Here is a 21,186-nt window from a genome sequence, read left to right as displayed (position 1 = left end):
TCACGTTCTCCACCTTCGTTTTTCACCCCCTCAGACTGCGAGAGACAAAATGGCGGCCGACACTTCCTGGTTTCGACCGATTCGAATGTTTACTAAGATCTAACAACCAATCAGAATCGCGCTCGCGCACGGCAGCGTGCGCGTGCGGTAAGTTTTACCGTACGCGCACGGAGCGCGCCTATAGATATATATATATTGATTTAAATGCTATTTTCTCAGAAACTACTGAACAGATTTACACCAGACCTGCAAAAGGCACATCCCTGACCTGAGGACTACCTCTCTGCCAAATTTCAAGTAATTCTGTTCAGCCGTTCGGGCTGTAGCTTGGACTAAAGGTCCTATGGAAAAATGCATGGGGAAAACGTGTTTTGGGACCCCCTCTTTTTCTCGGCTCCCACTTGACGAGTCCCCCCGAGACTTTCAGGGAAGGAGTGGAGCGGAGCGCCCCACCTATTTTGAAAATTTCGCGAGGATTCGACAATCGGCGCCAAAGTTATTCAAAATAGAATGTTGCGGATTTCCTATGGAAACACGGTCCTAACTATAACTATCTACTGGCGACCGCCAGTAGATAATATATATATATATATATATATATATATATATATATATATATATATATATTACATATGTGTATATACTTATATATACACACACGCACAAACATGCATATGCATAGGTGCATTCATTCACAGCTGCATCAATTGCTGAACATGTACTCATAAAATAGTATATTGTGACAGGGGTGACTGGTGTCTATAGCCACTTTTAGTTTGCCATTTGAATCATTGTGGCTTCAAGTATACTCTCACATGTATACCATGTACTCGGAAAATAAATATCACATTGAATTGAAGGGGACGTTCCACTCTCAGGGCCTGGCACTCCCCCAGCGAGCAGACAAATAAATATCGTTGTGCACTCTTTGCTGATGTCTGTATAAAATTAATGCATTTACAAAAGTGGTGTGTCTAGAGGATGTCTCAGACCTTCCTTCTAGTTAAAAAGCCAATTTAGTGTAAAGGTTCCAACCTGCTGAGCTCGATGTTGTGTTGGGGTGAGAGCAAAGCCGGTAGGGTCGACGGCTCACACAGCGGCTAGAGGACCAGCTCACCTTTTTTGGGCTCATAGTTTGAGGCCTGAAAGTGCTGCTCTGACTGGCGGGAGTCTTGGGCCTGCTTGAGGGCCGAGCCCGTGGTGATGACAGTTTAGCCCAGACCCTCCCCTGAGGCCATGGCGGCCGAGCTGTACCTTAGCAGGCCCTGCAGCGTGGCGTTGAAGCTACCATAATTTGTGTAGTTGACTTAGAACGGCGACGTGTAGTAAATATGTCATCCTAGAAGGGAAGAGGGGGAGTAAGCTGTGGCAGTGGAGGTGGTCGTGGGGCACAGGGCGGTTGGGGGGCACTTCTGGCCCAGGCCCTGCTACTTCACGTCCGAGGGGGTGATTTCCACCAGAGACCAGAGTTTGGGCTTGACAGTCTGCGCCTGGGAGCTGGGGGAGTTGGCACCATTCAGAGCTGTATTGTTTGGGGTCCTTGCCATGTCCTCCCTCTACTGTTGACTGACGTGGTTTTGGGTGCCAAGGCTCACACTCTCCACCCCGTGCAGCGACGATGCCGAGATGTGGTTGGTGCTGGGCAAGTCCTGGTCCTCCTCCACCTCATTGTCATCCTCGTCATCCTCGAACTTGTCCTTGGACTCAGATCCGGACTCAAAGAGGCGCTCCCTGGTTCTGCAGGGCTCCCTCTCCCCGTCGGACTCAGCTGAGCAGGAGTGGTCGGTCATGGAGTCGACATGCAGGCTGATGCCTATAATAGAGAAAAGCAAGAAGGTCAGGGTCAGCATTGAGTGTTGGGTGCAACGACATTCATCAACATCCCAGGGGTGTGTGCAAGAGGTCACAAAGGGTGAGGTGCAAGCCCCTTCAGCCAATCACGGACTGTGCCCCCACTTCCTCAGGGGGTGTTTGCAAGAGATCACCTGGGGTGAGGTACAAGCCCTCTCAGCCAATCATGGACTGTCCCGCCACTCTCTCAAGGAGTGTGTTGTGCCCAAAGAAAGTGGTTTACTAGTCACCCGTTCCAGAACACGACTTGTGATATTTATAGAGTGCATTCCTAAATACAGAACTGTAAATACCAGAACTCTAATGTAAAATACATGGACCTGACACTGACCACTTGAGATGTCTTTGACCTGCATCGGATATCAGAAGCTGTGTTGCAACATCAGAGCCATTGCCCCCCATCCCCCCAGCGGGTAGGGGAGTGAAAAGCAGCTAGAACTGGGGTGCAGACGCCATTCACACAAGGGACCCGACACCGCAGCACCTGCTAGGCTCTTGCTAGCTACACCCGGGATAAGAGCCCAGGTTACATTCAGTTGATTTGATGTTACTTGCATGCTTCCAAATGAGAAGCAAAATCAACAATTGATAGACAGAATGCAGAACAATGTCATACATTCAACCCAGTACAGAGATCTGGGCCTAAATCCATTGTTTGTTTGCTCCCCATGCCAATCGAGTTTGAACCCAGCCATATGCAAATCAGTCTTGACCCTGCGCCCAAATGAGAAGCAGGCTGGGCCCCTCGGGTCTTACAGAAGTTGGTGGTATTTTTTTTATTTCTTTTTTATTACAGGGTCTACTACTTTTATTAGTATGGTAATCTGTCTGCCACCATGTGGTTGTCTCGGATTGTCTCAGATTGAAGTGAATATCTAATGCAGTTCAGTTTTCTATGTTTTTTTGTTTTGAATTCTTCACTTTTCATACTTGCACTGTTGCTTCGGTCACACTTGTGCCAGAATTTAATAAGAGCGAATAACACATTGGTGTCAAAACATGGGAATTTACATTAGTCTCACTTTTTCTGGTGTGTGTGTGTGTGCGCGCAACTTTTTATAAGATTGATGATAAGTGATGGGGAATAACGTGAATAAATAGGTTTGAACCAATTTTCTACGCTATTGCTAGTTGCACATAGTCTTGAATGGACAATAACTGCACGATACAAGCCAGTGATAACAGCTTGTGAAAATCTAAGGGCAAGCAATTTGCACTCAATTCATAACATAACATGAGCAGTTTTAAAACAGGCAAGATACTATTTGCACCAGTTTGGCACTTTTCACTAGGCCTGCGCGACTCCACTGGAAGGCCGGTTTAGACTCACGAGAAAGCACGTTTTAGCACTGATACAATTTGGTCCACGAACTTATCGTCCACTTTTAAAGGGACATAGAATCACTAGAGCAAAAGAGAGTTCAATGGATATAATTGCACACAGAATATGGACACAACTGAAGTACACACCTCAGTTCCATTAAATAAAATCCGAATCACATTTGCACCCTGGAATTTTCCATCCGACCTTTACACAAAGAAGTGTAAATGGATATGTAGAATTGAAGAGTAAAATGTACCTTGTGCATTTACACATTATCTGGAACTCATTGCACATAAGAGAAGCTAAACCAGTGGGCAGTGGACACAATTATCCAACGCCCAGTGTGAGAAACGGACCTTTCCGTTTTTTTCTTTGCAACCTGGTACTCACAGATTTGTTTTCTCGTCATGCACACGGGAATAGAAGTACCAGACTGCGAAGAAAACAAGCGTTTGCAATGCAATCGGTCTCGCCTTTGCAACCTTATATGTATTTAGCTATGCAGCACATTAGCCTGGGTGCTGTAACATCTCCTGTTCTTTAACACTGAGGAAAAGTAAGCACCAAACTGCGTGACACGCCAGGAATGGGAACATACATGGAAATAGTTAACCAGTCTTCTCCGGCTCCAAGGGGTGAATCTCCCACCACGGGTTGCTATTTACATTTATAAACATTACCTTCTCCAGCCCCCACCTCAACCAAAGCACATGCAGAAAGAGGAAAAAAAAGTCATTCATTAAACATGCAATTTATTGCCTTGCGACAGCTTGTTGTTTCACTCAACGCCATTAACTGGACTTCAAACATGCAGATTTCTTATGGAAGCGGGAAGCTGACCCACTGAGCACAATGGAAATTAACAAAATATTTGTAACTGTGGAATTCTACGCACCCAATAATATTTCAGATTAATCGCTTTTACTCTTGTTACCATTTTATGTCAAATTACAATTAGACGCAAGGAGAGACAGCCAGCAGTCTGTGTCCCCCAGCGAGAGGGACCAGTTGGGGCACTACAAGGCCCAAGCTTCTTTGTGGCAGGAGCCGCCCACCGCCACCACCGCCAGCTGATTCGAGCACCTGGAGGCGCTTCAAATTGAGGCGCAGGCTCCCGCAACGCAGGACGTGCGCGGGCGTGCCCAGGTCAAGGGCGGGCCTGTCTGCGTCCATCCGCGGCTGGAAAAGGCTGGGCTGGGCCATATCTCTTGGATCCACCAACGGAGATACAGAAGTAAGGAGTGGGGTTGGAAGGCCTGGGAAATAACCCTTATCTCAACGCTGAAACTTTGTATTTTGCATATTGAGAAGCCAGGCTCCTCACGGAGCTGGGGAGAAAGAAACCTACGCCCGCACCAAAATGCACAGACACCACATTAGATGGTTTTCTACAAAAGGCCGTGGGGACACTTAACAAAGAGATTAAATTGGTGGAACGCAGGCTATGGTTGGCCCCATTACCCCTAGCTATAGACATGAACACACATTCTGCCAAGTCTGTCCCCTGATAACCACAGCGGACCCCAAGCGAACAACATCTGTGATCTCTCCCTTTCGGCAAGAGGAGCCCCCGATTGCACTCTCACCCACTGTCATTATCCTGAGTCAGGGTCCGCCGGGGGGAGAGCCAAAAGGCATGGACACTGTAACTTCAACAATCACGGGGGACCAAAACAAAGCCGGGGGAAAAAGGAAGCACACTAACCCAATTGGGACTGAACAGCGGATTTTGGGTCAACTGCCCAGGGTTAGGAGGACAAAGCAAAACCCCCTTGTCTCTGCAGGGAAACCCCGAGGGGGAGGTGGGCCTGGAAAGACAAAAACTCTGTCTGATGTGGACTTGGTGTCAGCTCGATTTGGGAAAATAGTGACAAATTCGCTGCAGCCTACTTTATCGCGATTGGCCGGCATAGAGGAGCAGCTTGGCCAATTACTGTCACTACTAGGGTGCTTGGTGAAGCAAAGTGGGCCTAAGGCAAGTTGTTCTTCGGGTAAAGGCCCAATAGAGAGGGGGAAAAACGTCGCCCTTAGTGCTCCCGAGAGTGAGAGGTCATCTACAGATAGACCAATAGCTATAATAGCTACAAGCGTATAGGCTAATATATCAGTTCCCCATCGGGACAGGGTTAACTGTACAGACTCTCAAATAGTGCTGTAAACACAGAAAAGTGGTCAAGATAGGAGGCCCAACAGAGAACAAAGGGAACATAATTCCCTGAGCACTGAAAGGGATCGTAGTGGGAGCCAATGGATCAATAAAGGGTCCAGTAAGGGCTTCGAGCAAACCCGGCGGGATGATAATTTAGTATTAGGCCTCCCGCCTGAGTGTACCCCTACACGTTGATTCTGACAGGGATTCCACACCCTCAACCAGGTCACCATGAAAGCTGTTGGTTCCTTATTTATAAATCCACCTATTGGTGCTCTAGTAAAATACAGCCCTAGGTAAACTGGTGCAAGCACACCATAATGGCAAGACGAGTGAGCTGGCTGGGGAAAAAACAAAAAGATAGAGAAGGTAATTGTGTGGTCCTGAACTTTAACGATAGGAGATGGGCCGAACTTGCCCTATGTCGCCTCAGAGACTCCCCTTTGGAGCACATACAGGCCCGCCCATTGGGCTTCTTTTACCCTTTCCACCAAAGGGGAATTACGATCTGCCCGCGTTTTTCAGAGTAGAATCCCCCTTTCTCAGCCCCCACATGGCACCACCCTAACCGCTTTGAAGCATTGTCTGGTTTAACAAACATTGACTGACTACCTTTGGACCCATATAGCCCAAGTAAGAGGTTGATGACAGGAGGGTTACCCAGGGAAACCCACCGCTCAATGAATAAAATAGAAGGGAATAGGCTGGGGTTATATTATTTGGATTACAACATACATATACAACCTGACAATTTTATTAGTAATGAGGAGCTGTCAACTGGGGACGACCCTTCCAGCCCTTCTACCTTATTTGACTCAGGCAGGGGGGGACCGGTTTGGACCTCTCGATTGTTAGTAACAGGGAGGACCCAGTTATAAGGCCGTACAAAACCCAACCCTTTAGAATGGTCTCCTGGAACATAGCAGGCATCTGCTCGAAACTTGATAACAAAATGTGGTTAAAGTTTGTAAATGCCTTCGGTATTATGTGTACCCAGGAAACATGGACTAGGGAGAATATTGAATAAGATGGTTACCGTTCCCTCAATGTTCATGCAACCGCCTCACCTGCAGGGAGAGCGAAAGGCGGACTGGGGACCTTGATCTCTCTCAAATACGGGGCTATTAAAGTTAAGGCAGTTATTAATTCACCATGGTATCAATTGATTTTGATTTTTAACTTGTTTCAGGTCAAGGCTCTTTTTATTAATTGGTATTACAATGTTTTTGACCCAAATAGATGTGATATTATTTTAAACCTTAAGGAGGAAATTGACAAGATCACGGGGAAGTGGCAGCCCCTGTGTATCTATTGGGTCGGGGATTTTAACTGTACTCTATGTAGACATAGCTCAGACAAGGTATGTGGGTTTACAGACACTGAGGGTCAACCACTGACGCATTTTATACACACTCCACAGGGAGACGCCTTAAATGATATTATTGTGAATGATTTGCTTTTCATTGACACCCTGGTCAGTAACACAGAAATCCAATATCCCACCTATATGGGCAGAGGTAGGGAAAGTGTTATTGACTTTATGTTAATATTCAGAAAATCCTCCTTCCTGGTAGACAGTTTTGAGGTGGAGCCAAACAATGCCAGCGATCACAACCCCCTCACTGCCTCCTTACTTGTAGCTGCCCAGGAGAAGGAAGGTGATGGTCGCTGTTAGACGGACCGGGAGGGTCGGCCGAGGACAATGGGAGAGGTCTCCGGGGAGAGCCGTCTCCAGCAATCGTACAGATAAATAACTTCCCCCCCACAGACAGACACCACACAAGGAGAAGATTCAGCGTTCTTTATAGGCAATTTCTTACGGTACGATGAAATGGTACAAGGAGGTCTGGACTCAGGGGTCCCCTCGATTCAAGTCTCTCAAGGTGGGGAAAGGGGGTAGCGGGACAGTCTGGTTACCAGTCTGGTAGTTGAGATGGTATGGTGGATAGCTCACAATCCTCGAGCTCGGTGTTCTAGCTGGGACGGGCCGCGGCAGCGCCAGCAGGTCCCGGTGAAGATGGTCGATACACGGTCCGCGGCAGCGCCAGCAGGTCCCGGGAAGATGGTCGTTACAACGGGCCGCGGCAGCGCCAGCAGGTCCCGACGAGGATGGATGTTGCAGAAGGCCGCGGCAGCGCCAGCAGGCAGGACGATAGTTCACAAGGTAGGGCTACGGCAGCGCCAGTAGTCCGTCAAGGCTGAGTTCTCTCGGTGTCTCTCGACTCCAGGATACAACTGTTGTCCTGCTCCGGAGCTGCCCTAGTTATAGGTCTGGCGCCCTTTGATGTCCGGACCCTCGCACTTGGAGGTCGGAGGGCCCGGGATGAAGGTGTCCAGACACCCAGCAGGGGGTGGAGCCAGTGCCTGGGGGAGCTGGAGGCGATCGGCACCTGGCGGGGGAGAGCCCTTGACGCTTCGTTCTCCCATTGACCTGCCAAGTGGTCCGCTCACCTCCTGGGTGGATGGTGGTGCCGGGATGTCGGGGCCGGCCAGGCCCAGGGTTAGGGTCGGGTGGAGGCCACGCGGCCTCGTGGTGCAGGGCCCAAGATGGCGGCTTGATCCGGCCGGGGGAGCCGGTGGTGGCTCGGTCCCGTGATACATGGAGGTCCGGGGGCAGGAGTTCCGTCGGGGGACGGGGTGCGGGTGATTCTTGTGGGTCACGCCTGGCGGGCCGGGGCTTGGGCCCTGTCGTGCGGGGAGGGAGCAAGCCCTTCATGTGGCCTGTCCAACATGCGTCCCCCCCAGCTGAAGGCGGGGAGAGTCACCCATCTTCCTGGGGACTCTCCTCGTCGAGGCGGAAAAAGCGTGACAGGCCATCTGCGTTGGCGTGGTCTTGGCCCGGTCGATGTTCCACGGTGAAGTCCATTCCCTGCAGGGAGATGGACCAGCGCAATAGTTTTGGGTTCTCCCCCCGCATCTGCATCAGCCACTGCAGGGGTCGGTGGTCGGTTTGTACCCGGAAGTGGGTACCGAAGAGATAGGGCCGGAGCTTTTTGAGGGCCCACACCACTGCGAAGGCCTCCCTCTCGATTGTGCTCCAGCGCTGTTCTCGGGCCAGGAGACGTCTGCTGATGAAGGCCACCGGCTGGTCATGACCCTCGGGGTTCAGTTGGGAAAGAACCGCTCCGATGCCGTGGTCGGAGGCGTCTGTCTGTACAATGAATTCCCGACTGTAATCGGGGGCCAGGAGCACAGGGGCGGTGCACAGGGCGGCCTTCAGCTCTTCGAAGGCCGCTTGACAGTCGGGGGTCCAGTTAATCCGCTTCGGCTGGTTTTTGGACGTGAGACCCGTGAGGGGCCCCACAATGCTGCCGTAGTCCCTCACGAACCGCCGGTAGTAGCCGGTGAGCCCCAAGAAGGCTCGGACCTCGGTCTGGGTGACGGGGGGCTGCCAGGACTGGATGGCAGCAATTTTAAGTTGCAGCGGGGCCACCAGCCCGCTTCCCACCTGGTGCCCGAGGTAGGTCACGGACCCTTGACCAATTTGGCATTTGCCGGCCTTAATCGTGAGGCCGGCCCGCTGGAGGGCCTGCAGGACCTCTTGGAGGTGGAGGAGGTGGTCGGACCAGTGGCGGCTGTACACAGCGATATCGTCCAGGTAGGCGGCGCTGAACTCTTCGAGCCCCGCCAAGACCTGGTTCACTAGACGTTGAAAAGTAGCGGGGGCATTCTTCATGCCGAAGGGCATGACCTTGAAGTGGTAGTGGCCATCGGGGGTAGAGAAGGCGGACCGTTCCTGAGCCCAGGGTGTGAGACCGATCTGCCAGTAGCCCGCTGTTAGGTCGAAGATGCTGAGGTAGCGGGCGGCCCCCAGCCGGTCGATCAATTCATCCGCTCGGGGGATAGGATGAGCGTCGGTCCGGGTGACAGCGTTCAAGCCCCGGTAGTCGACGCAGAATCTCAGTTCAGGTGTGGTGCCGGGGGCAGCGGCTTTGGGGACCAGTACAACCGGGCTGGCCCAGGGGCTGTCCGAGGGCTCGATGACCCCGATCGTGAGCATTTTGGCCACTTCCTCTTGGATGCAGGCCCGTACCCGATCTGGCACGCGGTAGGCCCGGTGTCGGATAGGGGGACTGTCCCCGGTGTCCACGTCGTGCAAGCACCAAGGGGTGATCCCGGGGGTGAGGGAGAACAGTGTAGCGAACCGCAGCAGGAGGTCCCGGCAGCCCTGGCGTTGCTCTGGGGTGAGGGCATCGGAGAGCCGGACCCCGTCCACGGAACCGTCGTTCTCCTGAGTCTTCAGGAGATCCGGGAGGGGTTCGGAGTCTTCTTCGGCCCCACTGTCCGTAGCCATCAGGAGGCTGAGTTCTGAGCGCACAAAGTGTGGTTTGAGTCTGTTGGTGTGGAGGACCCGGAGGGGGTTCCGGGGGGTCCCCATGTCGATGAGGTAAGTGACGGGGCTTTTGCGCTCGACCACTTTGAAGGGCCCCGTCCACTTATCTTGTAAGGCACATGGTTCGGTGGGGGACATCACCCACACTTGTTGACCAGGTTCGAACTCGACGGAGGAGGCATTGTGATCGTACCATTTTTTCATGTCCTCCTGACTGGCCTCGAGGTTCGCCTTGGCCATCTCCCTGAAGCGCCGGGTCTGATTGCGTAGGGCCAGGAGGTACTTAAAGACGTCTGGAGGGGTCTTTAGGGGGGCCATCTCCCAACCTTCCTTGACCAGGCTGAGGGGCCCTCGCACAGGGTGCCCGTACAGGAGTTCGAAAGGGCTAAAGCCGAGGGACTTCTGGGGAACTTCTCGATAGGCGAAGAGGAGGCACGGGAGTAGTACATCCCACTGGCGACGGAGGGGCTCTTCCAATCCCCCAATCATCCCCTTGAGGGTGCGGTTGAATCGCTCCACTAGTCCGTTCCCTTGGGGGTGATAGGGGGTCGTGAATCGGTAGGTGACCCCGCACTATTGCCAGAGGGACTTCATATATTTTGAGATAAAGTTCGTGCCTCGGTCGCTGACGACTTCTCGGGGGAAGCCCACCCGGGAGAAGATCCCCATTAGGGCCCGGCCAACCACCGGAGCTGTTACAGTTCGTAGGGGCACCGCCTCGGGGTAGCGGGTGGCGTGGTCCACCAGTACCAGGATGAACCTATGTCCTTGTGCCGTGCGGGGGTCCAGGGGCCCCACAATGTCTATTCCTACCCTCTCGAACGGGGTGGTGACCACTGGGAAGGGTTGCAGAGGGGCTTTCAGCTTACGGCCGCTCTTCCCACTGGCCTGGCACGTGGGGCAGGACCGGCAGTGGTTAAGGACGTCGTTCCGCATCTTCGGCCAGAAAAAGTGAGTTACTAGGCGACTGTAGGTTTTGTCCTGGCCCAGGTGTCCAGCCAGGGGGACATCGTGGGCCAGAGTTAGTAGGAAGTCTCTGAAGCGGAGAGGTACCACCAGCACTCGACTGGCCCCTAGCTCTGCGATTCTTTGTTCGCTGTATAGCAGGTCGTTATCCCAATAGACCCAATGAGTTCCGGTGGAGTCCCCTGCGCTCTGGGCGCTGGCTTGCCGGCGGAGTCCCTCGAGGGAGGGGCAGGTCTTTTGCTCCTGGCGGAACTGTTCTTGGGTGGGCCCCCCTTCTTGACGCCACTGAGCCAGGCCTGGAAGGTCCGGGGGTTGCGCGACCCCTTCGGCCGTTGGTTCTGGGGGGTTGGCCTCGTCGTTGTCCTCTACTGGGGCGACCGGGGGCGGAGGTGCTGGCCATTCTGGGTCTTCTGATCGGGGGACGGCACGGGCGGCCATGGACCGGGTGGTTACGCAGGCCCAGTCCGGGAGGCCCAGCATCCCCAGGTGCTCTCTTCTTTCGACGGTGGCCCACGGGGAACTCTCAAGGTCATTCCCCAGGAGGCAGTCCACGGGGGCATCATCCCGGACCGTCACCTTCAACAGGCCGGAGACCCCTCCCCATTCGAAGGGGACGCAGGCCATTTGACACAGACTTTCGGAATTGTCGGCTGAGCGGACGGGGCAGAGAATGTTCGGAATGATCTGCTCGGGCTTCACCAGGTGACAGCGGACGGCCGTCACACTGGCGCCTGTGTCACGTAAGGCCTCGGCCCGACGTCCATTAATGGTCACCCACTGGCCATATTTCCGGGTGTTGGCGGGTAGGGGAGCCCGCGGGACCATGTCTTTTCCCCCTAGGCACGCTAGAACCATGGCGGCCGGTTCCCACTCCTGCTGGGCCGGCTCATATTCTTCCTGTTCCTCTGATAGTCGTTCTCCCCCCAGGGCGGCGGCAGCTACCTGGCGGGGCTTTGGTGTTTGGTTCTGCGGGCAGCTCGGGTCATTGGCGTAGTGGCCGACTCGCTGGCATCGGTGGCACGTGACGTTGGCTCGGAACCCCGGGCGCATCGGGGGGTTGCCCCGGCCGGCCGGGGGCGTGGTGCTGGCCACGGGTGTTGCCGGGATGGTGTCTCTCCCTCGCCCCTGGCCTCCTCCTCCTCCCCGGGGACGGTGCTGGCCTTGGTTGTTTCGGTTTTGCTCGTGTGGTCCTCTCCGGCCCACTCGGGTGCTTTCCCATCGGTCAGCTTCGGCGGCGAGTTGCCGGGGGTCAGTCAATTTACTGTCGAGGAGGTGCTGCCTGAGCTCGACGAAACAGTTGTTCGACAGGTGCTCCCATACCATAAGGTTAAAGAGTTGCTCGTAGGTCGTTACATGGCTCCCCTTGATCCAACCCTCGAAGGCTCGGCTGAAATAGTTGACGTACTCCACCCAAGTTGTACCCGGGATCCGGGTGCAGTCTCTGAACCTCTGGCGGTACATCTCGGGCGTGAGGCCGTAGCGGGTGAGGAGGGCAGCCTTCATGTGGTCGTAGGACGACATCTGGTGATCTGGGAGCTGCAATAGGGCATCGCGGCCTTCGTTGACGAACCTCCCCCATAGTCCGGCTCCCCAATCACTCCGGTCGATCCGGTGGGAGGTCATGGCGATCTCGTAGGCTTTGAACCACTGTTGTATGTCGTCCTCTCGGACATATTCTCGGACAACATCCTTGGGGATGTGGACTTTTTTCTCGGTTGCTCCCGGGGTGTGCGGTCGCTCAGGCACCCCCGGTTCTTTATTCTGTTTCCGAAGTTCTATTTCCGCCAGTTTGCGCTCGTGTTCGAGTGTTATTCTTTTTTCCTCGAGCTCTCTCTGTCTCTGTTTTTCTTCTCGTTCTTCTCGGAGCCGCAGATGTTCTAGATTTAGTTTCTGCTCGGCTAACTTTAGTTCACCGTCCATCTTGAGTCGTGCCATTTCCAACTCATGTAATCTGGTTCTTTCTCTTTCTTGGATCTCCTCCTGCGAGAGGCCCGTTCCCCGCTCCTCGGGAGCCGTGGCGTTCCCCTCTGGTGCGACACTGTTTTGGTCGGGTGATCCGGCGACCCCAGTTTCTGCCCACGACTCAAGGGCGCGCTTCAAATCGTCTTTGGTACTCAGGCCGGTGGTAGCAATGCCTAGTTCCATGCAGAATTGTTTAAGTTCGCGGTGGCTATATTCTTCCAACTTATCCATTTGGAACTTTTCAGTGGAACCGCTATCTTTGGCTGACATCGTGGTTTTGTCGTGGGGTGAGCTACTCTCTGTACGATTACGCGTTGATTCGGATCGCGCCGCTGGCCACCAATGTTAGACGGACCGGGAGGGTCGGCCGAGGACAATGGGAGAGGTCTCCGGGGAGAGCCGTCTCCAGCGATCGTACAGATAAATAACTTCCCCCCCACAGACAGACACCACACAAGGAGAAGATTCAGCGTTCTTTATAGGCAATTTCTTACGGTACGATGAAATGGTACAAGGAGGTCTGGACTCAGGGGTCCCCTCGATTCAAGTCTCTCAAGGTGGGTAAAGGGGGTAGCGGGACAGTCTGGTTACCAGTCTGGTAGTTGAGATGGTATGGTGGATAGCTCACAATCCTCGAGCTCGGTGTTCTAGCTGGGACGGGCAGCGGCAGCGCCAGCAGGTCCCGGTGAAGATGGTCGATACACGGTCCGCGGCAGCGCCAGCAGGTCCCGGGAAGATGGTCGTTACAACGGGCCGCGGCAGCGCCAGCAGGTCCCGATGAGGATGGATGTTGCAGAAGGCCGCGGCAGCGCCAGCAGGCAGGACGATAGTTCACAAGGTAGGGCTACGTCAGCGCCAGTAGTCCGTCAAGGCTGAGTTCTCTCGGTGTCTCTCGACTCCAGGATACAACTGTCGTCCTGCTCCGGAGCTGCCCTAGTTATAGGTCTGGCGCCCTTTGATGTCCGGACCCTCGCACTTGGAGGTCGGAGGGCCCGGGATGAAGGTGTCCAGACACCCAGCAGGGGGTGGAGCCAGTGCCTGGGGGAGCTGGAGGCGATCGGCACCTGGCGGGGGAGAGCCCTTGACGCTTCGTTCTCCCATTGACCTGCCAAGTGGTCCGCTCACCTCCTGGGTGGATGGTGGTGCCGGGATGTCGGGGCCGGCCAGGCCCAGGGTTAGGGTCGGGTGGAGGCCACGCGGCCTCGTGGTGCAGGGCCCAAGATGGCGGCTTGATCTGGCCGGGGGAGCCGGTGGTGGCTCGGTCCCGTGATACATGGAGGTCCGGGGGCAGGAGTTCCGTCGGGGGACGGGGTGCGGGTGATTCTTGTGGGTCACGCCTGGCGGGCCGGGGCTTGGGCCCTGTCGTGCGGGGAGGGAGCAAGCCCTTCGTGTGGCCTGTCCAACAGTCGCCTCCTCCAGTAGAATTTAAGCTAAGGGGTGAGAATGAAATGGAACAAGATAAATTCCCCCCAATTTGAGGAGAGCACTGTTAAAACAAACTTAAGCTATATTCTGAAAGGCCTTGATTATGATTCCCCCCCTGAAATTTTTATATAGGGATTTCAGGGAATTTGCAGGGACGTATCAAGAAACCTGATGAACCCATTGGTACTAAGGGAATCGAGGGGGACTAAATGGTTTAATGCTGAGTGTACAAGGGCCCAAAAGGACCTAAAGAAGGCACTACATCCAAGTTCGCATGATAAAGTCTTAATGAAGAGCACAAGGCAGTCCTATAAGACCATAGTTGCACAGAGGAAGCAAGACCTGAGAAAGTCACCTGGGAGGAACTGGCAAGTGCACTCAAAGATTCTAGGAGCTTTTGGGAGGTAATAAACTGTCCATTATTCTCAAAAGACTCAAGGGGTATGGCCTCATTAATACCAGGGAATGTGTGGGAATCGCACTATGCCAAGATATTTAACCCAAATGGTATTACTAGCCAGGAAATAAGTCAGGAGGTCCCATTAAATCCAACAACTACACTCCAGCTGAGCGCCTCTCTTTCAGTGAGTGATGCCCTCAAGAAAGGGATACACCTAAAAGCCCCAGGGCAGGATGAGATACCTCTTGATTTATTTAAAAGTAATCTCCAACTCTGGGCACCCCTCCTGACGAATGTCTTTAGAGCAGCAATAATTGGACCTATTCAAACATCATGGAAAGGGGCCATAGTGGTCCCTGGAAAGATGGAAGATCCGGCCTGTTATAGACCCATTTCCTTAATTGATGCCATGGTTAAGGTGCTGGGCAGGGTGATCCTAGCGCGCCTTGAAAAATCGTAAATAAAAAAAATGAGATGAAAAAGGCCAAAAAACCCAGAGGGAAATAATAGGAAACAGTTCCGCTTCACTGAATGAACTCCAGTGACCCTCTCCCTCACCACCACCCACCCCACCCCACCCCTGTAATTCCGACCCACCCCTTGTTTCTCCATATTTTCTCAATCTCCGGCCCTAAAACCGGTCCTAGCCTGTACCAGCAAATTACAAAGCTTGGTCTGATCACCTCTCCCGGATCAAACTAGAATGTGCACAGCTACACTTTGTAACAATGGCAGTGCAAACACACACTTATATTTCACACATGCAAGTAAGTGGTGCTTGTAGGAATCCTCACTGCAAATGTGTTTATCCCCTTCGATGCTCATGACGAGCTGGACTCGTCATGGCACACAGTGGTTGTGTGCTCATGACGAGTCCAGCTCGTCATGAAACATCGCCCTTGAAATCCCTCTGGTGCAGGCACTAGAGTGATTCCTTTTATGCTAAAAGAGCCTCGGGAGCTGGGGGAGAGCTTTCCCAGCTCCCGAGGCCCCTCCCCGACCACCAAGAAGGGATCCACCCACTAGGCACCAGGGAGGGGGGAGCGGCCCCTTGGGCAAAGGCCTTTTCTCCCCCCATAATTAATTTGGCATAATTAGTCTTTCTGCCCCCCCTGGAGAGTAGATGGGGGAAGTAGCCCCCAATCTGCCCCCCGGGGGGGTTAGAAAGCCCACTAAACACCAGGGATTTTCTTATGGGGTATATAAATGTATTTATTAGGGGTGGGGGCTGCCCAAAACGGGGATGCCGATGCCCCCACCCCCTGGGCACAAAATAACAGTCTTAGATGGGCAAGTAGCCCCCGATCTGCCCCCCGGGGGGGCAGAAAGCCCACTAAACGCCAGGGATTTTGTTCTTTTTATTTTTATGATGGGGGCTACCCGAAAGGGGCACGCCAATGCCCCCACCCCCCCAACACCATTACAGCCTTTCTGCCCCCCCTGGGGGGTAGATAGGGGCAGCAGCCCCCAATCTGCCCCCCGGGGGATGGAAAGTCCACTAGACACCAGGGATTTTCTTTTGGGGTATTTATTAGGGGTGGGGGCTGCCCAAAACGGGCATGCCGAGCCCCCCCCCCCCGGCCACAAAATTACAGTCTTTCTGCCACCCTGGGGGGCAGAAAGCCCACTAAACGCCTGGGATTTTGTTTTTACACCATTTTGTTTTTAGGTGGGGGCTTCCTGAAATGGGCACGCCAATGCCCACACCCCCACCACCATTACAGCCTTTCTGCCCCCCCTGGGGGGCAGTAGCCCCCAATCTGACCCCCGGGGGGGGGCAAAAAGCCCACCTGACGCCAGAGATTCTTTCTTTTTTTTTTAGGGTGGGGCTGCCCAAAACGGGCATGCCAATGCCCTCACCCCCACCACCATTACAGCCTTTCTGGTCCCTGGAGGGGTAAGAAGCCCACTAGACGCCAGGGTTAGTTTGAGGCAACATTGAATTAGGGTGGGGGCTACCCAAAATGGGCATGTCCATGCCCCCACCCCCTCCCCCGCAAAAATTACAGCCTTCCTGCCCCGCCTGGGGGCAGATGGGGCAGTAGCATTCTAGACGCCAGGGATTTTTTTGTGCAAATTTTTATTACGGTGGGGGCATTGGCATGCCTGTTTTTGGCAACCCCCACCCTAATTCAAATTTGCCCCCAAAAAATCCCTTGCGACTAGAGGGCTTCCCCCCCCCCCCCGGCGGGGCAGGTTGGGGGTTAATGCCCACATCTGCCCCCCCCCAGTGGGGGCAGAAAGCCTACTAGACACCAGGGATTTTTTTGGGGAAATTTTAAGTAGGGTGGGGTTGCCAAAAACGGGCATGCCAATGCCCCCACCCTAATAAAAATGTGCCCAAAAAAATCCCTGGCGTCTAGTGGGCTTTTTGCCCCCCGGGGGGCATATTGGGGGCTAATGCCCCCATCTGCCTCCCAGGGGGGCAGGAAGGCTGTCATTTTTGCAGGGGATGGGGTGGGGGCATGGGCTGCCCGTTTTTGGCAACCCCCACCCTAATTAAAAGTTGCCCAAAAAAATCCCTGGCATCTAGTAGGCTTTCTGGCTCCCCTGGGGGGCAGATGGGGGCATTAGCCCCCAATCTGCACCCCCGGGGGCGCAAAAAGCCCATTAGTCGTCATGAATTTTTTTTAAGGCAAATTTGAATTAGGGTGGGGGCTGCCCAAAACAGGCAGCCCATGCCCCCACCTCCTCCCCTGCAAACATGACAGCCTTCCTGCCCCCCTGGGGGGTAGATGGGGGCATTAGCCACCAATCTGCCCCCGGGGGGCAAAATGCCCACTAGACGCCAGGGATTTTTTTGGGCACATTTTTATTAGGGTGGGGGCATTGGCATGCCCGTTTTTGGCAACCCCACCCTAATTAACATTTCCCCCAAAAAATCCCTTGTGTCTAGTCGGCTTTCTGCCCCCACTGGGGGGCAGATGTGGGCATTAGCCCCCAATCTGCCCCGCCGGGGGGGGGCAAAAAGCCCTCTAGTCGCAAGGGATTTTTTTGGGGCAAATTTGAATTAGGGTGGGGGCTGCCCAAAACAGGCATGCCCATGCCCCCACCCCCTCCCCTGCAAAAATTACAGCCTTCCTGCCCCCTGGGGGTCAGAGGGGGGCATTAGCCACCAATCTGCCCCCGGGGGGGCAAAAAGCCCAGTAGACGCCAGGGATTTTTTGGGCAAATTTTAATTAGGGTGGGGGCATTGGCATGCCTGTTTTGGGAAGCCCCCACCCTAATTAAAATTTGCCCAAAAAATTCCCTGGCGTCTATTGGACTTTCAACCCCCCGGGGGGCAGATGGGGGCATTAGCCTCCAATGTGCCCCACCGGGGAGGACTAAAAGCCCACTAGACACCAGTGTTTTTTTTTAGACAAATTTGAATTTGACTGGGGCTGACCACAACGTGCATGCCCATGCCCCCACCACCTCCCCCGCAAAAATTATAGCCTTCCTACCCCCCAGGGGGACAGATGGGGCAGTAGGGCAAATTTTAATTAGGGTGGGGGCTGCCCAATACGGGTATACCAATGCCCCCACCCCCACCAATTACAGCCTTTCTGCCCCGCCCAGGGTAAGATGGGGCAGTAGCATGGGTATACCAATGCAAGGGCCCAAAACATTTTGTGATAGGCAATTTTGATGTTGCCTCAATACGTTTTGGGCCCTTGCATGTCACGGGGACTTGGGCCTCCCACACGAGTGAGGCACCATTTTTATTGGGAGACCCAGGGGAATGCTGGGTGGTAGGAAATTTGTGTCACCCCAGTGATGCCACAACTTTCCCACACAAAATGTGTGAAAAAAGTGATTTTTTCAGCTATAGTTGAGGTTTGCAGGGGATTCTGGGTAAGGAAACGTTGGGGGATCCACGCAAGCCATACCTCCCTGGAATCCCCTGGGTGTCTAGTTTTCAGAAACGTGTGGGTTTTGTAGGTTTCCCTAGGTGCCGGCAGAGCTATGGTTCAAAAACTACAGCTGGGCACTTTGCCAAAAAAGGGTCATTTTTCACTGCAAAATTGAGGTGTGTCCACGTTGCGTTTTGCGCCGTTTCCTGTTGTGGGTAAAAGGACGACGCACATAAGTGAGGTACCATTTTTCTCGGGAGACTTTGGGGAACGCGGGGTGGGTAGAAATTTGTGGATCCACATGAATTCCAGAACTTTCCACCTCAGAAATGTGGGCAAAATGTGTTTTTTGGACAATTTTTTAGGTTTGCAAGGGATCCTGGGTAAGAGAACCTGGTGGGAGGAAGTCAAGTCACCCCATCCTGGATTTCCCTGGGTGTCTATTTTTTAAAATTGTATAGGTTTGCTAGGTTTCCCTAGGTGCCGGAAGAGCTATGGTTCAAAAACTACAGCTAGGCACTTTGCCAAAAAAGGGTCATTTTTCATTGCGAAATTGAGGTGTGTGCATGTTGCGTTTTGTGCCTTTTCCTGTCGTGGGCACCAGGCCGATCCACACAAGTGAGGTACCATGTTTCTCTGAAGACTTTGGGGAATGCGGGGTGGGTGGAAATTTGTGGATGCACGGAAATTCCAGAACTTTCCACCTCAGAAATGTGGGAAAAATGTGTTTGTTTTGGACAATTGTTTAGGTTTGCAAGGGATTCTGGGTAACAGAACCTGGTGGGAGGCAGTCAAGTCACCCCATCCTGTATTCCCCTGGGTGTCTAGTTTTTAAAATTGTATAGGTTTGCTAGGTTTCCCTAGGTGCCGGCAGAGCTATGGTTCAAAAAGTTCACCTAGGCACTTTGCCATAAAAGGGTCATTTTTCACAGCGAAATTGAGGTGTGTCCACGTTGCCTTTTGCATAGTTTCCTGTCGCGGGCACTAGGCCAACCCACACAACTGAGGTACCATTTTTCTTGGAAGACTTTGGGGAACGCGGGGTGGGTGGAAATTTGTGGATCCACGCGGATTCCAGAACTTTCCACCACAGAAATGTGGGCAAAATGTGGTTTTTTTGACGATTGTTTAGGTTTGCAAGGGATTCTGGGTAACAGAACTTGGTGGGAGGCAGTCAAGTCACCCCATCCTGGATTCCCCTGGGTGTCTATTTTTCACTAACGTATAGGTTTGCTAGGTTTACCTAGGTGCCGGAAGAGCTATGGTTCAAAAACTACAGTTAGGCACTTTGCCAAAAAAGGGTTCTTTTTCACTGCGATACTGAGGTGTGTCCATGTTGCGTTTTGCGCCGTTTCCTGTCGCGGGCACTAGGCCAACCCTCACAAGTGAGGTACCATGTTTCTCTGAAGACTTTGGGGAATGCAAAATGGGTGGAAATTTGTGGATCCACGCAGATTCCAGAAATTTCCACCACAGAAATGTGGGCAAAATGTGTTTTTTTGGGACAATTTTTTAGGTTTGCAAGGGATTCTGGGTAACAGAACCTCGCAGGAAGCAGTCAAGTCACCCCATCCTGGATTTCCCTGGGTGTCTAGTTGTCAAAAATGTATAGGTTAGCTAGGTTTCCCCAGGTGCTTGCGGAGCTAGGGTTCAAAAACTACAGCTAGGCACTGTAATTTTTCATTGTGAAAATGTGTTGTGTTCACATTGGGTTTTGAGCCATTTCCTGTCGTGGGCACTATGCCTACCCACACAAGTGAGGTACCATTTTTATCGGGAGACTTAGGGTAATTCAGATTTGTAAAACAACTGCTATTACCTATTGACTTTTGATGCATTTCTGCCTTCCAAATAAAAGACATTGTGTAAAAAAGAAGTCATTTTGAAAAATGACAGATAATTCTCAAGCAAGTATGAGTATTCCCAATTTCGAAAATGTGTAAATATCTACTGTTTCTAAACTCTATAATTTGTCCCCATTTCAGAAATATATAGGTGTCTTTCATACCCATTTTTCCATGTATACATTTTCCCACAATAATTGCTATATACCCGGTACATAATAAAAAGCCATTGCAAATTGCTGCTCAGTTTTTGACTCTGGGTTTGTCGGGTTCTTGGTAAACCTACAAGTCCTATATATCCCCACAACCAGAAAGGTCCAGCGGATGTAACGGTATATTGTTTTCAAAGAGCTGTCATAATTAGAAGAAGTTACAGGTGAAAACGTTGACACAAAAGGCTGTTTTTTGCAACTAAATTTCAATTTTTCCTATATTTAACTGTTAGTTTCTATAAAGAAACCTTGAAGGATCTATACAAATGACCCCTTGTTGAATTCAGAATTTTGTCTACTTTTCGAAAATGTATAGCTTTCCAGGATCGATTATTGCATTAATACCCATTTCTACCATTAACTGGAAGGAGGTTGAAAGCACAAAAAATCGCAGGAATAGGCTATGTCCCAGAAAAATGACAAAACTGTGTAAAAAATTTTGGTTTTCTGACAAAAGTCTGTAATTCCCTAAAAGCTGGGAAAATGGTGATTTCAGCTAGGGGTGGGCGGAATTTGCGAAATTAACTTTCGCAAACTATTGCGAAAATGCTAAAAATCTCCGCAAACACGCCGGAAATATCGCGAAGACGCGGAAGTTTTTTTCCCGCCTGTTCGCGGTATTTTTTGCATGATCGCGGGTCGCCAACTTACCCATGTCGTTGCTCATGGGCGTGGCCATCTCGTTTTCACTTGTCCCGCCCTCTCGCGATGCTTACTTCCTGTTCCGGGTCGCGCAATGCATGTTCGCGCTTGTTCGCAGTAGATATTTCCTGTTCGCGACCGCTTTTACTTGATCGCGTGCTCGGGGAGAAAATATCGCGCGAACTTGCGCACGTGGTCGCAATGGGCGCGGCCATCTTGTTTTTCACTCTACTGCATGGTTC

General features: G+C 52.5%; 1 pseudogene; it reads right to left on the bottom strand.

Moving 5' to 3' along the window:
• Positions 1 to 1,100: 1,100 nt before the first annotated feature.
• On the bottom strand, positions 1,101 to 20,981 carry LOC146861799 (iroquois-class homeodomain protein irx-2-like; annotated as a pseudogene).
• Between the last annotated feature and the right edge of the window lie 205 nt (positions 20,982 to 21,186).

The sequence above is a fragment of the Triturus cristatus genome, chromosome 2_2, assembly GCF_964204655.1.
Source record: "Triturus cristatus chromosome 2_2, aTriCri1.1, whole genome shotgun sequence".
In the NCBI taxonomy this organism is placed as follows: domain Eukaryota; kingdom Metazoa; phylum Chordata; class Amphibia; order Caudata; family Salamandridae; genus Triturus; species Triturus cristatus.
The sequence above is the reverse complement of the archived record's forward strand: the minus strand, read 5'-3'. Positions and strand labels throughout refer to the sequence as shown.